This window comes from Neoarius graeffei, chromosome 15 (assembly GCF_027579695.1).
Source record: "Neoarius graeffei isolate fNeoGra1 chromosome 15, fNeoGra1.pri, whole genome shotgun sequence".
Lineage (NCBI taxonomy): Eukaryota > Metazoa > Chordata > Actinopteri > Siluriformes > Ariidae > Neoarius > Neoarius graeffei.
Genome location: NC_083583.1, coordinates 20,611,159 through 20,635,033, shown reverse-complemented (window position 1 = coordinate 20,635,033; position 23,875 = coordinate 20,611,159). Strand labels below are relative to the sequence as shown.

At 43.7% G+C, this 23,875-nt stretch overlaps 1 protein-coding gene across 1 annotated transcript in view; it reads right to left on the bottom strand.

The window, feature by feature from the left end:
- Positions 1–23,875, bottom strand: part of LOC132899239 (zinc finger protein GLI2-like) — a 199,813-nt gene that overhangs the window by 46,558 nt on the left and 129,380 nt on the right. The gene's annotated exons all lie outside the window — the stretch shown is intronic.

The window sequence follows — 23,875 nt, the reverse complement described above, 5'->3', positions numbered from 1 at the left end:
TCCTATTTGAAATCCCTGGGGAGAGACACTGCTCTTTACTTACTTGTTTCAGGGTTAATTATTTGTTGAAGTCAGCATTCGGGCGGCACGGTGGTGTAGTGGTTAGCGCTGTCGCCTCACAGCAAGAAGGTCTGGGTTCGAGCCCCGTGGCCGGCGAGGGCCTTTCTGTGTGGAGTTTGCATGTTCTCCCCGTGTCCGCGTGGGTTTCCTCCGGGTGCTCCGGTTTCCCCCACAGTTCAAAGACATGCAGGTTAGGTTTACTGGTGATTCTAAATTGACCGTAGGCGTGAATGTGAGTGTGAATGGTTGTCTGTGTCTATGTGTCAGCCCTGTGATGACCTGGCGACTTGTCCAGGGTGTACCCCGCCTTTCGCCCGTAGTCAGCTGGGATAGGCTCCAGCTTGCCTGCGACCCTGTAGAAGGATAAAGTGGCTAGAGATAATGAGATGAGATGAGAAGTCAGCATTCATAATAAGTGTCCTATTCCTTCGATTGCTTGCATTATGATATAAGCAAGAGCGGGGGGATACGTAAGTGAGCAGTAGCTCACAGTTGATCTTGTTTGTTGTGTTTTGGTTTTGTTGTTGGACTTTTTTGATTTCCTGTTGTGTGTTTTGACGTACTGTTCCATTTTCTGATTTGCTGTTGCATTTTTACTTCCTTTGTTTTGTCCACATGGGCCACTATATTAGATGGACACCAGGGTTTTAGTGGGAAATACACCACTCGTATTTTTCATACAGCTCCATTCAGAACATGGAGAACCAAAACCATGACATAAATCTCTATAGGTCACTTGTGAAGATATCAGTGAATTGTTTTGATAAATTTGGGGACTTTGTTTGTGAATGTGTCGATATAATGAAAAGAAAATCACACGTTGGCTTGAAGTTATGAAGTTTATCTTCTCGTGTTGAAAAACTTGCATTTTTCATATGAAATACATCGCAGATCTGAGTGACATATTTAAATAATATTGACTGGCTTTATTTCCATGGTATATCATCCATCCATTATCTGTAGCTGCTTATCCTGTTCTACAGGGTCGCAGGCAAGCTGGAGCCTATCCCAGCTGACTATGGCCGAGAGGTGGGGTACACCCTGGACAAGTCGCCAGGTCATCGCAGGGCCGACACATAGAGACAAACAACCATTCACACTCCCATTCACACCTACGGTCAATTTAGAGCCACCAATTAACCTAACCTGCATGTCTTTGGACTGTGGGGGAAACCAGGGCACCCGGAGAAAACCCACACAGACACGGGGAGAACATGCAAACTCCACACAGAAAGGCCCTCGCCGGCCGCTGGGCTCGAACCCAGAAACTTCTTGCTGTGAGGCGACAGTGCTAACCACTACACCACCGTGCCACCCCATGGTATATCAGATATATTCCATTTAGCTAGCGTGATACTGAACGAGTCGAAGACAAGTTCAGTATTTGAAACAGGAAAGAAAAATGGAGGACGCGAATGAAACGTGAAAGACTGACTACAGTGATGGAAAATGAGAAGAAAAGACGTTATATTGTGAAGGAAAGGAAACGCAGGACCAAACTAATAAATATCGGCGCTCAGCGAGCACCTCGGTGTGATCAGCTGTACGTTTAGCGACAGAATGATGTAACTGTCAGTGCACGGTCAAAGGTAAATCTGCACATGCACACAGGGGCGCTGCCAGAAATTTTGGGCCCCATGAAAGATTAGAATTTTGGGCCCCCCAACTTTGCCCACCCTCGTCACAATTGCACTATTGTCATTATTTGACTTTTGATAGCCCATGGACCTTGAGTTTGTGACTTTGTTATTACATTTTATCTATTAACCAATGGTTGAAACCAATGGTTTAGAACGTGTGAACATTCCACACATGTAACCATGTCAAACACTTGACTGGTGTCCGTTATTAGTGTAACAGGTTTATTTTTTTCCACTTGCCATTGTGTGTAGTGGTGGGGAAATTCTGCGCTGGCCCTTTAAGAGCGCAGGTAGTTATGGGAACGAGGCGCTGGCCTCTTTCAGTTTGTTTTGGAAATGTAAGCGCCAATGCCACTGGACGTTTGCAGCCCGTCCTCAGCAGTGTATTTGTGTCTCATTTCTTCAGAATAAAAAGACTGGTGAACAACACAACGCAACGTCTGTTACATTAGCAACACTTTCATCTAGCAAACTGTATATGGCGCTCGCTCATTAAAAACTTCAATCCTAAAGCATTTATGGGTTGTATTGCTGCTTACGTCCTTCTCCAAAGGGGGGGTTCAGTGGTTTGGTAGGGCGGAGGTCCCCCTGAGGCTGAATCTGTGCATATTTAGGGCACCCCGTTAGTTATGAAACTGGTTATTAACACTATTTATTAGCACCAGCATAACGTAATATTTCATCTTGTTTATCACACAAGTCAGTTCAGTTATTAAAATGGAAAAAGTCACTGTACAAACTGTAAAAATGTTCTCTTGATAGGCTAATCCAACCACGTTCATACTGTTCATTTACCATTCGCTAATATTTTGAACACACAGGTGAGCGATAGCTGCCTTTCTTTGGGAAAAACTGAGTGACCAGTTGCCTGCCTCTCCGGTCCCTCTCAGCTTTCAGCTGCCTTTCTTTACGTTTTTGACAGCCACTCTTCATATTTAGCGATCATAGACTGTATGCACTCCACTGCTGGCTGGCTGGCTGCTGCACCGCGACACAGCAGCAAGTAGCGTTGCACTGATCAGCACACAGATTTAACGCATCGCGCTTCTACCAGAACTGGACCGTACCATTTCGCAAAAGGGGGAGGGTTAAATGACAATATGTTGAAGAACTCAAGAAATAGACAACCTTGTTCAATTAGCTCATTTTACCAGATGGAATATTGCATTGTTGTTATTTCAAGTCTTATTAAAATCATTAAAAGCATATTATCAGCCCCTTAAAGGGCCCCATGGCAGTGCTGGGCCCCTAGAATTGTTCTAACCTTTCCCTCCCTGGCGGAGCCCATGCATGCACACACTGACTTCCTCTGTCTGCTTGACTGCACAAAGCGAGCAATTTCATGTACATTATTTGCTCAGGAATTCCCTCAAATTAAATAACTTCCCAGCCATAGAATGGCCTGTTTTTTTTTTTTAAAGATATTACAGAAATAAACATATATCACAGTGACCAAATTTCAGCGGGAACTAAATTTCACCGATTTTATGCAATTGAAAGAGTATCTACTTTTAAATAAAAATTTTACACTGTATGAGGTATGGTTTGACCCTAAAAAGCAAAGAAAAATTGGCTGTGTTTAACTCTGAACACAAAATCTTTTATGAGGAAAGAAAAGTCAGAAACGGAATTACGTCAGAAAAAAAACTGAACTTTCATTTCTTAAAATTCAAACCAAGATTTCTCTTAAGCGATGTTGCTATAATCGGGGTGATGATTTTTAAATATGGTTTTCACTACATTTTGCCTTGGATTCCATACTTTAGCAATATCAATGAGCTGACAAGTTAAGGCAATCTTAATAATTTCATAATTCTGGCCTCTCTGCTGAAGAATTGCCCATAAATATCTGCCTGAACCCCAGGATATGAACATGATTCATCCCTAATTCAGCTGTGGAAAATGACTGAAAAGATGCTGTGTATCATGGCTTGCTTGTGATGAGCTCTGCCAAAATTTGACATATTCATGGCCAAATAACACACAAAAAAGTGTTTTCTTTAACATTTAATTTTTTGAACAAGTATATCGTCACTTGAGTGATCAGACTGGAGCGGAAAAGTTTAATAATAATAATCTCATCTCATCTCATTATCTCTAGCCGCTTTATCCTGTTCTACAGGCTCGCAGGCAAGTTGGAGCCTATCCCAATAATAATAATCTCATCTCATCTCATTATCTCTAGCCGCTTTATCCTTCTACAGGGTCGCAGGCAAGCTGGAGCCTATCCCAGCTGACTATGGGCGAAAGGCGGGGTACACCCTGGACAAGTCACCAGGTCATCACAGGGCTGACACATAGACACAGACAACCATTCACACTCACATTCACACCTACGGTCAATTTAGAGTCACCAGTTAACCTAACCTGCATGTCTTTGGACTGTGGGGGAAACCGGAGCACCCGGAGGAAACCCACGCGGACACGGGGAGAACATGCAAACTCCACACAAAAAGGCCCTCGCCGGCCCTGGGGCTCGAACCCAGGACCTTCTTGCTGTGAGGCGACAGCGCTAACCACTACACCACTGTGCCGCCATAATAATAATAATAAATACACAATACTTGAAACGAAAACTTTTTTGCCAGGTTTATAGTACTTGAGTCCAGGACTCGGACTCGAGTCCGACTCGTGCCCTAATTTTAAGGACTCGTGACTTGACTTGGACTTGAGCACTGATGATTCAGACTTGGACTTGGACTCGTGCATTAACTGCATTTGGACTCGTAAATTGGAGACGAGGACTCGGATTTATTCTTTATTTTTTGTAACATGTCATAATAATTTGGCATAAGACATTTATATCTATCATAAGATATTTATATCTATCTGCGGAAGCCATGGCCTAATTGTTAGAGAAGGTCACTGGTTTGATTCTCTGGACCAGCAGGAATGGCTGAAATGCCCTTGAGCAAGGCACCTAACCCCCAACTGCTCCGGATATGTTATACATTGCTCTGGTTAAGTGTCTGTTAAATGCCTGTATTATCTACATTAATTTTTATACTAATTTTGTGCAAGAGAATGCACATTCACCTGTTCATACATCATATTCAGGAACAAACTAACGTTAATGGCGCTAAAATGCCTGGAGAGAACCCCCCTAGGATTGTCCGCTTTGCTTATACAGACTTCTGGTGCAGTGGGAAAAAATGCACTGCTATGTGTTCCATATGCAGAAGAACTATCGAGGAGACGACGGGGACAACCTCGAACTTCAATCATCATTTGGCAAGACTCCACCCAGAGAAGGAAGTGGCACGCTACCGTATGTTCATTGCCCTGTTGATAGTGGGCGGGGCTTGCTGAGCGATGCACTAGCTTTTTATCTGTAGCCTATTAACTAAAATGGGGCAGTCAGTGGGGCAGTAACATTCGTCCAACACAGTAGCAGAGACAATTTCACATAAAGGCAGCAACAGCCACTGTCAAATGGTGCAGATGGAGTCTTGTTCTCGGACTCGACTCGGATCAATAGTGGACTCAGACTCAATTTTCTTTAATGACTTGGACTTGAACACTGGGGACTCGAGACTGGACTCGGACTCGAGGTTTAGTGACTCGACTACAACCCTGTTTCCTGCTTTCAGCTAAATAATTAACACAAATTCATGTGATTGGCCACAAGAGAGGATCTGCTTTAGAAGCCATCATGATTCATGTTAAAAAAATATATAAAAATAAAATCAAAATAAACTTGAATCACCCAGGTTTTTCATACACTACCGTTCAAAAGTTTGGGGTCACTTTGAAATGTCCTTATTTTTGAAAGAAAAGCATTGTTCTTTTCAATGAAGATCACTTTAAACTAATCAGAAATACACTCTATACATTGCTAATGTGGTAAATGACTATTCTAGCTAAATTCTACTAAGGCTACATCCACACGACAACGGCAACGAGATTTTTTTTAGCGGGTAAAAAAAATATCGCGTCCACATGGGCAACGGATCAGTAAAATATCAGGTCCATATGGCAACGCAACGCTTGCTGAAAACGATGCAATACACATGCCACACCTCTACGTGCGCTGTAAGACGGTCCCATCGGAGACACCAGAACAATAGAAGAAGTAGGACGCATGCGAATAAACCACTTCTTCTACCCGACGTGAATGAGTGAGTGCTGCTTGTTCTAGTCATGTGGTTGTGATGTCATCGTAAACAAATCCGTTCTACTCATCCAGACGACTTCGCAACGGCGCCGTTGCCAGATTTTTCCACTCTGGAAACCGTTCTAAAAAAATATCGTTTTGGGGCACCCAAAACGCCGGTGCCATGTGGACGCCAGGCCAAAACGATAAAAATTTTTTATCGGATTCACCTGAATCCGTTGCCGTGTGGACAGGGCCTAAATGTCTGGTTTTTGGTGCAATATCTACATAGGTGTATAGAGGCCCATTTCCAGCAACTATTGGCCCTTTTCCACTACCCTTTTTCAGCTCACTTCAGCTCGCTTCAGCTCACTTCAGCCCGACACGGCTCGCGTTTCGACTACCAAAAACCAGCACGACTCAGCTCGTTTCAGCCCTGCTTAGCCCCTAAAACTCGCACCGTTTTGGAGTGGGGCTGAAGCGAGCCAAACCGTGCCGACTGAGGCTGGGGGCGTGAGCAGACACTCCCCTGTGCACTGATTGGTGAGGAGGCGTGTCCTCACATGCCCACACACGCCCCGCGAGCACGCTGGGATCTGTAAACACCGCAAACCCGGAAGAAGAATAATTATGAATTACGAGAATTTCTGAAGCCTTATGCGCCTCCTCGCCTCATCTATACGCTCTTGCCAGTATCTGTTGGCGTTGTCGGTGACAACAAGCCACAGCACCAAGACCAGCAACACTAACGACTCCATGTCCTCCATGTTTATTGTTTACTATTCGGGTCGTGAGACTACCGCTTAAAAGCTCACTGAATCAGTGACATACAGAGCATCGTGGATGAGTTCGCGGAGCGCAAGGCTCGCCGTATGCCCTTCAAATAATGCGCGCAGTAGGCTATTGATGTTTTATTATGAGCCATGTACAGTATGTCGCCTAATGTTTTTTTGTTTCTGAGTTACATGTTCGTTTGAAGGACTTAATGTACAAAATCACATAGTTGCACCCCGGAGTGTTGAAATTGGTAAACACAGTGCATTCAGTGAGGTTTGCACCGCCCTCCTTTTATTTCTGACTCTTCCTGTCACCGTTGCAACCTCTGAGCGCTCATTCGTATGCCCTTCAAATAATGTGCGCAGTATAGGCTATTGATGTTTTATTATGAGCCATGTACAGTATCCTAATGTTTTTTGTTTCTGAGTTACATGTTCGTTTGAAGGACTTGATGTACTAAATAACATAGTTGCACCCGGTAGTGTTGAAATTGGTAAACACCGCAGTTGCGGACATTTTGTAACCTAAAATGATGTTATGATAAGCTTTAATAAAGGGCCCGGTCATTTGCCCCGCCCCCGGCCCGGCTCTGACTTGTTCCGCCACTGTCACTGATGTCACTGTTTGCGCTGCTTAACGACATCACGTGACGTCCACCCACTTTCGCTAACTCCACCCAATGTGTCCACCCACTTCCAGCCAGCACGGTTGTAGTCGAAATGCAACTTCAATAGCCCCGCTCAGCCCGACTCAGCTCGACTCGGCACGGCACGGCTCAGCCGCGTTTGTAGTGGAAAAGCGGCATATCACTCCAGTGTTCTAATGGTACAATGTGTTTGCCCATTGCCTCAGAAGGCTAATGAATGATTAGAAAACCCTTGTACAATCATGTTAGCACAGCTGAAAACAGTTTAGCTCTTTAGAGAAGCTATAAAACTGACCTTCCTTTGAGCAGATTGAGTTTCTGGAGCATCACATTTGTGGGGTCGATTAAATGCTCAAAATGGCCAGAAAAATGTCTTGACTATATTTTCTATTCATTTTACAACTTATGGTGGTAAATAAAAGTGTGACTTTTCATGGAAAACACAAAATTGTCTGGGTGACCCCAAACTTTTGAACGGTAGTGTATGTGCTTTATGATCAGCTCAGCTGCAGTATTTTTTAAATGTTCAGTTCGATTTGCTGAAATTATTCCCAAGGTTGCCATCCAGACAGTGGTGAAATCCATAGACACTTTCACTTCAACTTTTATGACACAAACAGTTGCTTTAAACTCAGCTAGAATTCTGAAAATTGAGGTTTTGTAGTATTACTAACGTTGTAGTATAATATAATGCAATATAACGTTAGGTCTTGTTTTGAGAGCTATAGGAAAAATTTTAGTTCTTGGGTACAGGTTCTGGTCAGTGTGTTTGGTGTTCCAAAGTGAAAGATTCTGTGTTTTAGCTCAACAGGTGCGAGGCATTAGTGGCAGTGTTGGCAAACGCATGTGTGAGTATGTGTGTGTGATTAGGGGTTGTAACCAGAAGCTCTGGCAACCGGACGTCCATAATGATTCCATCACATCTGGTGCCAACACAAGCAAGCTTACACAAACCATTCCTCTGTAAGTGTGTGCATGTGTGTGCGTGTGTGCGTGCACATTCCCTACTGAGCTCACAGCTAATAAGTAATCCTCCAGCTTTGTAGCTGTGAAAGTCGTTACTTTTAGCATGAGCTAATGGTTCTCTGTTATTATAAAAGCATTCGTTTTTGCACTCGGGCCCCTACCAGACGTTTAGCACCCAGAACTTTTAGAAGCTGCGTCTCAAATTATTATGACACCATCAGAATTTATGCACATCGAACATTACATTAGCTACGATTTTGCTTTCTTTTAAGAGGACGGCTCTAGAGTACACATCTACAGATGTGTGTATGTAAAGATTATATGGCTAACCGCACTGCTTTGGCATGAAGTCTTTACATTGAGCCTGTTCTGGTATTTGCATGGCGTTAATGGGGGTGAGGAGGAGTGTGTGGGACACGGAACGCTCAGCCTTGGCACTCATATTTGTCTCTGTTACGCCCTCACCTCGGGGGAGATGTGTTTATTAATGTGCCACTTCCCTTGATAAATGGCCAAATGGAAAGCTGGGCGTTGCTTGCTCCATGCCTCTTGATACCCCCCCTCTTCCTCCAACCTTAGTGATTTATGTCAACAGAGACCGCTAAAAACCTGCTGGAACCCTCACATACCCAAAACCCTGCAAAATCCCTGTTAAAAAATGAATAAAGGATTAATGCCTGGACCCAAAGTTTCCCAAAACCGCATGAGAAGCTACATCATGGAGGAGAACAGCAGAGCCCAAAGATACCAACACATACCAAAATGTACCAAAATATACTTCCCCAAATCAGAAAAGGTTGGGACTTTATGTTGGAATTGAAATTAAAACTGAAAACAATGATTTGTAAATAATCTTTGAGCTGTATTGCAGTCAAAACAATACAACAGCACATTATTTGATGATTTAGCTCATGAATTTTTTTCCCCCAAGGTCACAACCGGCCGTACGTGCTCCTACGGCCGGTCTACGTGCAAAAAACGCAAGAACCGCACGGAGGGCGCGCGTGTGACGTGCTGATTTTCGAGCCGTAGACTGGCCGCAGAGGTTCTTTGTCATGTCAAACAAACTCTACGGGCGCTTACGTTTTTTTCAGGTTGCAAGACAAACTTACGGCCAACGTGCGTCTTTCTCCATGAACAAAAAAAACGCAGCGATTTGGGAAACGCCAAAAATCGCACGGCCAAAAAAATCGTACGTCACATTTCAATTTTGATTCCTGTTTCAGGTGTTATTTTGTCCCATTCTTCCTGCAAACTAGTCTTAAGGTGTGCAACAGTACAGGATCGTCATTGTCATGTTTTTTGTTTCAAAATTTGCCACACAGTCTCTATTAGGGACAGAGGGGACTGGCACCCTCTTCTTCCACAGCCGTACCTTTGTAATGTGTACAAAATGTGGTTTTGCGTTGGCTTGTTGAAATAGCCCTGGAAAAGATGTCGTCTTGAAGGCAGCATACGTTGCTTCAAAATCTCAGTGTACTTTTCTGCGTTAATGCTCCATCACAGAAGTGTAAATTACCTTTGCCAAGCGCATTAACACAACCCCATACCATGACAGACCCTGGCTTTTGGACTTCTTGATGGTAACAGTCTGGATGGTCCTTTTCGTCTTTGGTCAAGAGCACACGGTGTCCATTTCTTACAAAAAAAGACCTGGAATACTGATTCCTCTGACTACGATACAAGTTTCCACTGTGTGATGGTCCATCCCAGATGCCGCCAAGCCCAGAGAAATCGAAGGCGCTTCTGGACACAGTTACCATAAGGCTTCCTTTTTGCACAGTAAAGTTTTAACTGGTATTTGTGGATGTAACTCTATATTGTAGCGCTTGACAAAAGTTTGCCAAAGTAATCCCAAGCCCATGTGGTTATATCAGCTATAGACGAATGATGGTTCTTGATGCAGTGAGGGATCAGAGATCACGGGCGTTCAGCTTAGGCTTGTGCCCTTGACCTTTATACATTGAATTTCCTCCAGATTCCTTGAATCATTTAATCATATTGTGCACTGTAGCGGGTGAAATATCCAAATCCCTTCCTATGTTTCTTTGAGGAAGATTGTTTTAAACATTTCAATACTTTTCTCATGCATTTAGTGACAAACTGGAGCGCCTCGGCCCATCTTTGCCTCTCAAAGTCTAGGCCTTTCCTGCATGGGCGCCGCTGGGGGGGAAAGGTTAGAACAATTCTAGGGGCCCAGCACTGCCATGGGGCCCTTTAAGGGGCTGATAATATGCTTTTAATGATTTTAATAAGACTTTTGAAATAACAACAATGCAATATTCCATCTGGTAAAATGAGCTAATTGAACAAGGTTGTTTATTTCTTGAGTTCTTCAACATATTGTCATTTAACCCTCCCCCTTTTGCGAAATGGTACGGTCCAGTTCTGGTAGAAGCGCGATGCGTTAAATCTGCGTGCTGATCAGTGCAACGCTACTTGCTGCTGTGTCGCGGTGCAGCAGCCAGCCAGCAGTGGAGTGCGTACAGTCTATGATCGCTAAATATGAAGAGTGGCTGTCAAAAACGTAAAGAAAGGCAGCTGAAAGCTGAGAGGGACCGGAGAGGCAGGCAACTGGTCACTCAGTTTTTCCCAAAGAAAGGCAGCTATCACTCACCTGTGTGTTCAAAATATTAGCGAATGGTAAATGAACAGTATGAACGTGGTTGGATTAGCCTATCAAGAGAACACTTTTACAGTTTGTACAGTGACATTTTTTCCATTTTAATAACTGAACTGACTTGTGTGATAAACAAGATGAAATATTATGTTATGCTGGTGCTAATAACTAGTGCTAATAACCAGTTTCATAACTAATGGGGTGCCCTAAATATGCACAGATTCAGCCTCAGGGGGACCTCCGCCCTACCACACCACTGAACCCCCCTTTGGAGAAGAAGGTAAGCAGCAATACAACCCATAAATGCTTTCTACCTAACACATAACAATCCATGGGATTTCCATAGGTATTTTGATGCTGGGTAGAAAACTTTTTTCTATGATTTATTAGCAGTCACATCACACATTTCACTACCAATTGTCCTAGCACAAGAAGGCGTGTGGCAAAATCTTGAATTTTCATTTGTGATTGTAAATGCACCAGAATTAGTCACTGACCAGTTTTCATCTAGTCCCTGGTAGGTTAAAGGAACAGTCCACCGTACTTCCATAATGAAATATGCTCTTATCTGAATTGAGACGAGCTGCTCCGTGCCTCTCCGAGCTTTGCGCGACCTCCCAGTCAATCAGATGCAGTCAGACGCGCTGTCACTCCTGTTAGCAATGTAGCTAGGCTCAGCATGGCCAATGGTATTTTTTGGGGCTGTAGTTAGATGCGACCAAACTCTTCCACGTTTTTCCTGTTTACATAGGTTTATATGACCAGTGATATGAAACAAGTTCAGTTACACAAATTGAAACGTAGCGATTTTCTATGCTATGGAAAGTCCGCACTATAATGACAGGCGTACTAACACCTTCTGCGCGCTTCGGCAGCGCATTGATATCTGAGCTCCGTATCAATGCGCTGCCGAAGCGCGCAGAAGGTGTTAGTACGCCTGTCATTATAGTGCGGACTTTCCATAGCATAGAAAATCGCTACGTTTCAATTTGTGTAACTGAACTTGTTTCATATCACTGGTCATATAAACCTATGTAAACAGGAAAAACGCGGAAGAGTTTGGTCGCATCTAACTACAGCCCCAAAAAATACCGTTGGCCATACTGAGCCTAGCTACATTGCTAAGAGGAGTGACAGCGCGTCTGACTGCGTCTGACTGACTGAGAGGTCGCGCAAAGCTCGGAGAGGTACAGAGCAGCTCGTCTCAATTCAGATAAGAGCATATTTCATTATGGAAGTACGGTGGACTGTTCCTTTAATACATAAAATGTAATAAAGTCACAAACTCAAGGTCCATGGGCTATCAAAAGTCAAATAATGACAATAGTGCAATTGTGACGAGGGTGGGCAAAGTTGGGGGGCCCAAAATTTCTGGCGGCGCCCCTGGTTTCCTGGATACTGATTTTGTACCAAATCATGATTACAATCAATCACCTGTTTCAAATAACATCATTATTTCATTGTTTTACCTCAATACTAGCCCTAAACTGCCCCGTCCCAACTTTTTTAAACTGTGTTGCAGGCGTGAAATGCTTCAATGGATGTGGATTAACAAATGAAATTAAGTTGACAAGGCAAAACATGAAATATCTTGGGTTCATACTGCCTGCAATAAAATACAAGTCAAAATAAATTTAGATAATCACTGCTTCCTTTTTTTATTTGCATTTTCCATAACGTCCCAACTTTTTCTCATTTGGGGTTGTACCAAAACCAACTAAAATATAACAAAATATACCAAAATATACCATAACATACCCAAACATATCTTTTACTCCTTTTAATCACTTCTAATCTCACATAAAAAGCACTCTGGTTTAGTCATCTTGTACTGGAAGCACTGCACCAAAATGTTACATCAATATCTAAAGTTATTGGCACCCCTCATGGAATAATAATAGGATAAAATGAGTGGTGTCTATTATGGTTTTGTTTTGTTTTACACTTTTTTACCCTCCAAAATGTAATATGGTTCACTTCAGGACTGCAGTTCCTTTCTTCAGGATGCTGTTTTAAATGAAAATTGTTGATGCTGATTTTAAAGAAAAATGTTGAAAATTATTGGCACGCCATAATGAATGTCTTTTCCTATAACAATGATAAAAAGCAGTTCTTATGAGAATCATTTTTGTTACCATCATTTCACACATGGCAGTAACATCGTATGACAAAGTGACTAGAAGGTATTTATTTTCTTTAAAGGTAGACTGACCTTCAGATTTTTCAGGTTTAGGTCATAAAAAGAATTTTCCCTGACACCCAATTATTTTTGTTTAGTGGACCGAAAGCTACTGAATTCGAATCACAGACTTCCAATTATATTAGTTTTTTTTTTTTTAAATAGAACAATTAATCACTTTAGGGCCACATGGCCCTAAATTCTCCATTTTTATTTCTTGTTTCACCGTGACGCAATACAAGATACTACGTCATGCATCACGAGATGGGCTTTCCCTGTTCTCGCAAGGCATTGTGGGATACAAATTTGGAAGAGGAAAGGAAAATGGAGGACGCAAATGAAACGTGAAAGATCGACTACAGTAACAGAAAGCGAGAAGAAAAGACGTTATGTTGTGAAGGAAAGGAAACGCAGGACCAAACTAATAAATATCGACGGTCAGCGAGCACCTCGGTGTGATCAGCTGTTCATTAATGCTGTGTTCACACATATACCGGTACGAAAGTGGTATAACTGTATCGATACAAAGTATACCGGTACAGTTTAGTGCATCTGTCCACACTAGTGAGAAATGTTTGCGGTTTTCTTTCACGGAAGTTGAAATGCGTGTGCGCGAAATGTTTCCGTGGTTACCGAGTAACTTCCTTCCGAGAATATGGCGGATGAAACAACGTGTGTGTGCTTTTTGTTGTCAATGTACAGTCTGTATTTCTGGTGGTCATTTATTCAGTCGAATCGTATAAAACGTGCGAGGCAGTTGAGAAAGAAACAAAGAAAACGAATCTCCGTTCTTCACTATTTTATTCAGCGAAGACATCGATTGAGGTGTGTGACTTTGTGCATGTGCATTATATTTGTATCGATACAGAGACACTTCATCTGTCCACACTATGCGAAGCACGACAGTACTGATACTGTACCGGTACGAAACCCATACATTTGTGGGTTTCGTACCGATACAGTTATACCCCTACAGTACCGGTATAGTTGCTAGTGTGGACAGGTGTTGCGGTACGAAAGTAGTTTCGTATCGGTAGAAAATCCCTAGTGTGGACAGGGTATTAGTGACAGAATGATGGAACTGTCAGTACACGGTCAAAGGGAAACCTGTAGTAATGCAACACTGTGGATGCCAGCTACTGTAAAACCCCAAAGAAGAAGAAGACGCCTAAAGGTAAACATGCACATGTGCACACGGACTTCCTCTGGTTGCTTGACTGCATGAAGCGAGCGATTTCATGCACATTATTTGCTAGGGAATCCCATCAAATTAAATAACTTATCAGAAATAAACATATATCACAATGACCAAATTTCAGAGAGAACTAAATTTCACGGATTTTATGAAATCAAAAGGCGGTCTACTTTTAAGAGATTTTCAGCACCTTGCAGCAACTGGGGCAGAGAGGGAGAGAGAGAGTGAGAGCGTTGGTGAGGCAATAAAATTGAGCAGTGTTTATCCAAATGAGAAGCAAAGAAAGATGTTAACTTATCTGTTCAACCAAATCAGCTTCAAAAGCTTCAACATATATTCTATAGAACTCAACACAATGACATCATGTAACCATGTTGCATCAGGATCTTTGAGTACAATGTTTGTTGTCCCTGCTACTTTTACATTGCATTTCTAATTCATGACACTGAAGTTAGGTGGCACGGTGGTGTAGTGGTTAGCACTGTCGCCTCACAGCAAGAAGGTCCTGGGTTCGAGCCCCGTGGCCGGCGAAGGCCTTTCTGTGTGGAGTTTGCATGTTCTCCCCGTGTCCGCGTGGGTTTCCTCCGGGTGCTCCGGTTTCCCCCACAGTCCAAAGACATGCAGGTTAGGTTAACTGGTGACTCTAAATTGACCGTAGGTGTGAATGTGAGTGTGAATGGTTGTCTATGTGTCAGCCCTGTGATGACCTGGTGACTTGTCCAGGGTGTACCCCGCCTTTCGCCCGTAGTCAGCTGGGATAGGCTCCAGCTTGCCTGCGACCCTGTAGAACAGGATAAAGCGGCTAGAGATAATGAGATGAGATGAGACACTGGAGTTCGCTACAAAATGGGGAGTGAAAAAAGAAGCTCTTGCTCTTTTGTTTTTAGGAGCTAACACCAGGCAGATCAGACGCTCGTTGGCCGTGGTGTGAAAATCTGCATGCAGACGCTCATCTGAGTTTCCAAATCTGCCATTGCTTGACTCTTGAATATTTTCTATCATGAATACTATCATTAAAAAGCTTATCATTTCTGCTTTCCAAAGGAATGTATTTCATTAAGATCTGTTCAGTACTTTGGGAGTAACGGCAGGTTGAAGTTGGTACAACAGAGTAAAAACTCTGCTCACGTGACGTCAGGAAACTGCTGGTGCTTTTTGAGTCACGGGAAAGCGGTCAGGCTCGCTCTCTCTCTTCTGATCAGTTTACGACTGGATTACTCATCAATATCAATCAGATAAGTTTTATAGGGATGTTCTCTTGCTCTCACTGTTTCTGATGAAGGATTCAGCAAAAAATTTCCATCAGCTAGTTTTGATGTTATGGCTCACGGAAGACTTTGAGGTGACTTTTCATCGCTTTACCTACTTATTTTTTCAACTCAAACTGATTCATGTAAATAAATAACTATTTTCGAATATAACTGTAGTTTTTTCGATGAAAAATATTGAAATCTTAGTGGTCAGAATCTCATCTCATCTCATTATCTCTAGCCGCTTTATCCTGTTCTACAGGGTCGCAGGCAAGCTGGAGCCTATCCCAGCTGACTACGGGTGAAAGGCAGGGTACACCCTGGACAAGTCGCCAGGTCATCACAGGGCTGACACATAGACAAACAACCATCCACACTCACACCTACGGTCAATTTAGAGTCACCAGTTAACCTAACCTGCATGTCTTTGGACTGTGGGGGAAACCGGAGCACCCGGAGGAAACCCACGCGGACAACATGCAAACTCCACACAGAAAGGCCCTCGCCGGCCACGGGGCTCGAACCCGGACCTTCTTGCTGTGAGGCGACAGCGCTAACCACTACACCACCATGCCGCCCAGCTTTACATTGCACAAATAAAGCCATTTGGTGAAACTTTGAAGAGAGTGTGCCGATTTAACGTTTTACCTAGTCTACTTGATACTAATTAAATACTAATTTGCATAACTTGTTTTTACTAATTTTTCAAACTTTGTATTCAGTATACAACCATCTATGCGTCTGCCAATTTCCATGTAAATAACCTGAAAAATAAAAAAAGTTATTAAGAAAAAACATTTCATCTCATTGGTTAATGAGGCCCATTTTGGACCATGTGATCCTAATACATAATATTACAGCAGTTTTCTAAAAATTAAACCATTTTTTCAATCTTTGACTTGTAATATCTCAAGGACGGATAAACACATTTTAATTCTGTAAAATGTATGTTTAGCATTCAGTTCTGAATTCAATGAGCCCAGTTTCAAGCAATTTGGATTGAATTTGAATTTTCACCTGATATTCCTACTAAGGCCACGATTACACTGTCTCATATCTTGCCACGTAAGCGGCGTGTGGGTCAAACACCAAGAAATGAGGTGTATTTTGTCCAAAATTAAAGTCCTGTGACGTACATGGCGTATGTGTGACATTTCTGTGGCGTTCCTGTGGCGTATCTGGGGTTTGTATGGGGTTCAAGAGATGTAAAGTTATGGAGTACTGAGGCATATGCGTGCCATATGATGTGCTGCCGCGGTGTAACCATTTCGTTGCTTGTGCTAGTATAGCGTTTCCTTCTTATGTGTGACATTGCTGCTGCGTACTTGCGGTGTTCACAGGTGGGTATAAAAGGGGGCTCCACGCTGCGTTTGTTGTCATTCATCACGGTCAAGATAGCATCATGCCAGCGAAGAAGTCAGGACCCAAGAAGGGCAAGGGAAGAGGGAAGACATCAGCCGCATCCACCCAGCCGGCCCCAGAGCCACCTTCATCAGACACATGTCAACTAAAGCGTTCGCATGGCATAATAGGTGTTTGAGCAATGTTCCTGCTGCGTCACTGCTGTATAGCTTTCATTTTTATGGTGTACACGTGACATGTGTGATGTATCAAAGCTACTACGTATGTGCTATGGATTTTTAAGTACGGACTTAAAAATACGCCGCACCCTGGCATACAAGGAGATCGTGTTCCGCATCCTAGAGTATTAGCTACGTAAGCTGGCGATGCTGTGATCCTTTCTTACTGTCACGTATCCTGATACAGCATATATACACAAGGCTGAAACGCCAATGTGTGAACCAAGCATTACAGTGAAACCTTGGTAGAAAGACACACCATAAATTTGGTAAAACAACAAACATGGCCATGTTAGGCCGAATCCCATTTCACCCCTTGGACCAACCCCTTAGCCCTTCCCCTCCATTTTGCGCGTTCACGTGAAGGGGTAGGGGCATCCCAATCCCAGTTAACGCGGAGGGGGAGGGGAAGGCGTAGGGCTTCTGTACCCCTCCAAACGGAGATTTTCCTGGAGCAGACTCCGAACGAAGGGGTTTGAGTGATTTCCCACAATGCCATGCGGATTTCAGCGAGATTTCATGCGGATTTCAGAAAGATGGCGGTTCCCGCGGCGAAAGATTGTCATAAATGTATTTTCTCCATTATTTACGTGTTTTAAGTTGTTATCCAGAGGAAACACGCCGCTTGATTCGCTTTCGAGCTGAGAATGAGCAGCGATTTCTGAAATCCAAGCTGCTGCTAAAAAGCTTTGGGAGTGAGTATTGTTTTCGGTTGCTTTACTGCGTATGTTTTGTTCTGTTATTCTCGCTTTTATTGTTTACATGAGTGTTCTGACACCTCATTCTGTCGGATGTGGTGCACGAAGCGCCAAAGATATCCCATTCAGTGGTGTTAGTTAACAAATCACACCCTGCCAGCAGAGATTTCTGCCTCTGACTGTAGCGGCTGGTCGCAGCCAATGACGCGTCGCGTTTTGCTAACGTAAACGCTGACGGAGGTACGCGATGACGTATGCGATCGTTGAAGGGCTATCCCAATACGTAAGGGTTGAATTTCAAGCCCTATCCCTTGTAGCTCAGTTTCAAGGGGAAGGGCCAAGGGGAAGGCGGAGGGGAAGGGGGAGGGGGAGGGGTAGAAATTAGAATTGGGATTGGGCCTTAGAAAGCCTTTCACTACAGCATTGGGCTTCTTTATAACACACAAACTCCAGACACTCTGTAGGCTTTCTAAGGCTACATCCACACGACAACGGCAACGAGATTTTTTTTTTAAAATATCGCGTCCACGTGGGCAACGAATCAGTAAAATATCAGGTTCATATGGCAACGCAACGCTTGCTGAAAATGATGCAATACACATGCCACACCACTGCGTGCGCTGTAAGACGGTCCCATTGGAGACACCAGAACAATAGAAGAAGTAGACGCATGCGCATAAACCCCTTCTTCTGTAGCATCAGCCACATAAAGTTTTGATTATTAATCAGTAGCGTAAAACGAAAGACGCGGAAAGAGGAATGAATGGGGGTAGATGGAAGCCGGTACGCCAACATTCTGAGATCCTCCAGAATTCTTTAATGGTCCGGAATAAATTGAATGCTACACGTTGATGGATTACTTTGTTCGTCTACGCCCTTTTTGAGGAATGTATTGTCGGACTTAAACCAACATCTGAAGAGGTGAGATTGCTCCTTTTTTTTTTCCTATGTTTGCTGGCAGGATTGTTTTTGTTTTTGGAAAGCACACGGGCGGTGCGCGGTTTGGTACTGCTTCCGCAGTGTTTGGACTAAAGACTCTGCCCTAAGGGCTATTCTCTCACTCTCTCTCTCACTTTGCACCATTACACAATAAATATTCACAGTGAAAATATTTTGTAAGCACATTTCATGAACCAAGTTATGGACCCTTTTCACGTGACGTCACGACAAACGCGGCCGCCATTTTGGACGTGTACTACCAGTAGTTTACCACAGCCAGCATTGAGGAACGGCAGCAAAGAAAGTGTTTATTTTCAGCAAGACTTCCATCATGCCACTATATTGTTGTGCACCTGGATGTAGTAACCATCAACAAACAAGGCAAGGGTTATCATTTTATCGGATCCCGGTAGATGCTGACCGACGGAGAAGACGGATAGCGGCATACCAACGCTTGTGTAGTGACCACTTTGTTGGAGGTAAGACGAATAAAATTAGCCAGAAAAGGCATTACATTGCTGTTAACATTCCATTCTAGTTTACTGTAATTATGATCTGGCAGCTATTTACACCGGATCCAGTGTAAATAGCCGCCGGAGCCAACGTCCGAGGTTCCGGAGCGCACTCGCTCGCGGCCCGGCCGGACCTTGGCTCCGGCAGCTATTTACACTGGATCCGGTGTAAATAGCTGCCAGATCATAATTACAGTAAACTAGTAAATACAGTTTTCTGCATCTCGCTCCTTTTTCTTTTATGTTTGTCGCCTTCCTCGCATTCAAACCGATTTGAGCCGAAGTCCACTACATGTCCAAAATGGCGGTCGCGTTTACGAAGGTCACGTGACTGAAAAGGGTCCATAGGATTTGTTGACAACTCGCATCGAGTTCGTTACACTTCTACCCGGCGTGAAGCACTGACAGTCATGTGGTTGTGACGTCATCGTAAACAAATCCGTTCTACTCATCCAGACGACTTCGCAACGGCGCCGTTGCCAAATTTTTTCACTCTGGAACCCGTTCTCAAAAGATTTCGTTTTGGGGCACCCAAAACACCGGTGCCATGTGGACGCCAGGCCGAAACGATAAACAATTTTATCAGATTCATCTGAATCCGTTGCCGTGTGGACAGGGCCTCAGTCTGACTTTCCACCCAATGTAATAATAGGTTGAAAACAGTCCATTTCCACCATGCTGAATACGTGCCATTCAGACTAAACCCAAGATAATCAGGGGCTAGTTGCTCACATTCTGAAGAATAACCAGGACATCAAGGCAAATTCAGTCTAATGAGCCATTAAACCATCGGTTGAATGGGTCAGGGTTTTGTTTGGGATCACACATGACTGAGGTTAGAGGGAGAAAGTCAAAGTGAAGCGAAGGAGCAAAAGAAAGCAGCCGAAGAGCCAAAGACCCCATGGTGATGTGAAGCAAGCGGAAACTCAGTTGCTGTTTGTTTTTGTTCGCTGACTGTTTGGCCTATGGTAAAAGCTGAACAAATATTTGATCAGTTACATGCAGGGTTAGTGAGCCACTGTGTTTTATGGCATATTTATTTTAAGTCAACACTTTTTACTTCCAGTTCTTCTGCATTGTTTTGGAAGTATGGCTGTAACTGATAGGCTGATGGGAAAACGAACAAAAGCATTAACAGCTTTCGAAATGATGAAGTGTGAACAACTCATCTGGGATTTTTCACAATTCCCAGGACTCTCGGTGCCCGTGTCAGCTGAGAAAAGTACAGCCGTCTCCCCTCTCCACAACCTGGTTAGCATCTCCATTTCAGGTCATGCAATGAGTCCTGATGGCCAGTTTCATTAAACAGCCGTTGATGGATGACACGACGGCTATGGCATGCAACAGCTCGGAGACTCGCTCTGAAAGAATCGGCCTGTGCTCCAGACACCAGTCCCCTTTTAAGGTGACTTAGGAAGTGAGAGATGAAAGCAGGCATTCATTATGTTAAACACATGCACTTTCCTCAGAGGGAAGCACTCTTATAAATGTCAGAGCAGCATGTGTGTTTACAGAGGCCACTGGCAGTGACAGTGGGAAAATACTGCACATGTCCGAGTCACCTTAAGTCACTTGTGAACGGAATATTTTTAAAAGTTCAAGACGTGTCTGTTTAGGTTTATCACAGATCTCCCAGGAAGTCTTCCTGAGGATGTAGCCAATTTCTTATAAACCTAATTTTTTTTTTAGAATATGTAATTGTAGGCCTATAGGTGGGTGGCACGGTGGTGTAGTGGTTAGCGCTGTCCCCTCACAGCAAGAAGGTCCTGCGTTTGAGCCCAGCGGCCGACGAGGGCCTTTCTGTGCGGAGTTTGCATGTTCTCCCTGTGTCCGCGTGGGTTTCCTCCGGGTGCTCCGGTTTCCCCCAGAATCCAAAGACATGCAGGTTAGGTTAACTGGTGACTCTAAATTGACCGTAGGTGTGAATGTGAGTGTGAATGGTTGTTTGTCTCTATGTGTCAGCCCTGCGATGACCTGGCAACTTATCCAGGGTGTACCCTGCCTTTCGCCCGTAGTCAGCTGGGATAGGCTCCAGCTTGCCTGCGATCCTGCACAGAATAAGCGGCTACAGATAATGGATGGATGGATGGATGGTGGCCTATAGATTGTATTCTATCACGTGACTTTTGCTTGCAAGTTTACTTCCGCTGAATGAAGTGGTGGTCAGGTAAACCAATTCCAAACTGTAGACAGTTGATCTGGGTAACGTCATCCAAAAGTCCCTGTTCAAAAATTAATATCCCGCTCAATTGACTTGCGCCTGCATGTTACATCCCATCTGTGGAGTTTATGCAGTAACCCACCAGAACCAATTTTGTAAAGAGCTAATGAAACCGTCTCCAACTATTTTCGCAGTTTAGATGCCAATGCACGGTCAAGATACCTTCAGAAAGTTGCTCTTTGCGATGGGATAGATCCTTACACGTTATCAATGAAGGATTTTTTTTCTTATGAGTTGGAAAATTATCCATCCGTTGAGTTCCCTGACATCTCAAACTACCTGGTGCTGCAGACATTGTTCTACACGGACAAACAGATAAAAACCTGGGAGAGCATGGAGGAGTGCAACTTTTTATATGTGGCTGGGTTAAAGATCTGGGGATCAGGACACTACAAGATAAATCCTGGCTCGTTTTTGCCCAGGTAAGGAGACATTTTTGGGTTTTTTTTGTACGCGTCTTCGAGATGGTTGCTAGGACACTACAAGTTTTCGTACCAGGTGTAAACAAACCACAGTCACTCGATTCTCAATCCTCCCTGCTCTTCTCTTCCAGGTAAATCATTCAAAAGATCCACAGAAAGCCCTTTAAAGACCTGGATATTATGTGTATTATATACGTGTTAGTTTACAATATTGTGACCACGATCAAACAGTAAACAAAAGCACATCTGAGGACTTAAGCATCTCCTGAACTTCAAAACATCACAAAATAACAAAAAATGGTGAGAAATGTTATTTGCGAATCCAAACGAAATAAATCAGAGGAATTAATAAACCTTTCACAAAATGATCACTGCAGTTCTTCGACTCGGCTCCCTTCCATCACAGCAATAGCCACCTTTCTCGTCGTCTTTTGGTAAAATCCTTTGCTCTTTCACCCTTTGTTACTTCACAGGGAACCCGGAAGAAACTTTTATCAGTTTCACGGTTTGTTTGATTCGAACGGCCCAAAACATCACAAGCATAGGGCATTTTAACGACTAGCAAGGCGCTGCAGTGATAGTAACGCTTTGTAAACAGTAAGCTCAGCTGACCACCACTTCATATCTTGCGTCACTAATGAGGCGGATGTGACGTCAGATGCAACCCAGCAATTGAGTCCAGATTCTATGAATATACAAATACGAAACATCCCCAGCCCACCACACATTCACCCCTCCCCCTCTTCTGGTAAAGCAGCATTGCCTGGTCTCTATTTATATACTGAAGTGTGATTGGCTGCTATATTTTATGACACAATAATGTTTGCCTGCTATTTGATCAATAGCAACTCAGACTTTCTAGTGATGGCTGTTTCTTAAAAGAATAAGGTCTCATCTCATCTCATTATCTCTAGCCGCTTTATCCTGTTCTACAGGGTCGCAGGCAAGCTGGAGCCTATCCCAGCTGACTACGGGCGAAAGGCGGGGTACACCCTGGACAAGTCGCCAGGTCATCACAGGGCTGACACATAGACACAGACAACCATTCACACTCACATTCACACCTACGGTCAATTTAGAGTCACCAGTTAACCTAACCTGCATGTCTTTGGACTGTGGGGGAAACCGGAGCACCCAGAGGAAACCCACGCGGACACGGGGAGAACATGCAAACTCCACACAGAAAGGCCCTCACCGGCCACGGGGCTCGAACCCGGACCTTCTTGCTGTGAGGCGACAGCGCTAACCACTACACCACCGTGCCACCCCTAAAGAATAAGGTAAGAATGCAAAATGACATGAATTTTAATTTACCTGGAATTCATTTTAAAAATCATCTATATAATAAGCGGAAAAATTTGTTTGTTTGTTTGTCTTGAGCTAACGTCAGCATTTCTCGATGGATTTTTACAAAATTTGGCAAGTAGGTCTGGGGATAACCTGGGATTTTGCAGATATAAGCAAAATTCATGTACGGGCCTCAGGGAGGTCCCTGGGGGGCACAACATCCACCCACCCCCTCCCTCAATGCCTTTCACGTTACATTTATTAACACAAACTCTCGACAGATCTTCACTAAACTTGGCACATAGGTACAGGAGATAGCCAGAATTTGGCAGAATGCAGAAATTCCATATTTGGGCCCCAGGGCGTCCCCAGTGGACCCCTGGGTGGTGGATGTTTTGATTTTTGTTTGTCTTGGGTTAACATCTCCATTTCTTGATGGATCTTCAACAAATTTGACATGGAAGTCTGGGGGCAACCCAGAATTTTGCAAAACCCGGGCAACACTGGGTAACCTGCTAGTGCATTATATTTGATACATGATTTTGTTTAAAAAAAAAGCAATATATTATATTTAATATGAAGACCCTGAACCATAGCCTGGCAAGCCAGACTAAATGTGAATATTTAGTCTGGCCTCGATCCGTAGACATTTCTGACGGGGATGGGAGGAACAAACCGCTGTCTTTCAAACTGTCTCTGTGCGTATAGGCCAACGCTCTGACCAATCAGCGCAACAGTGACTGTGACGTAGTCAGAGCGCGCAGTGGGGGAGACCTTGAAATAAATAATT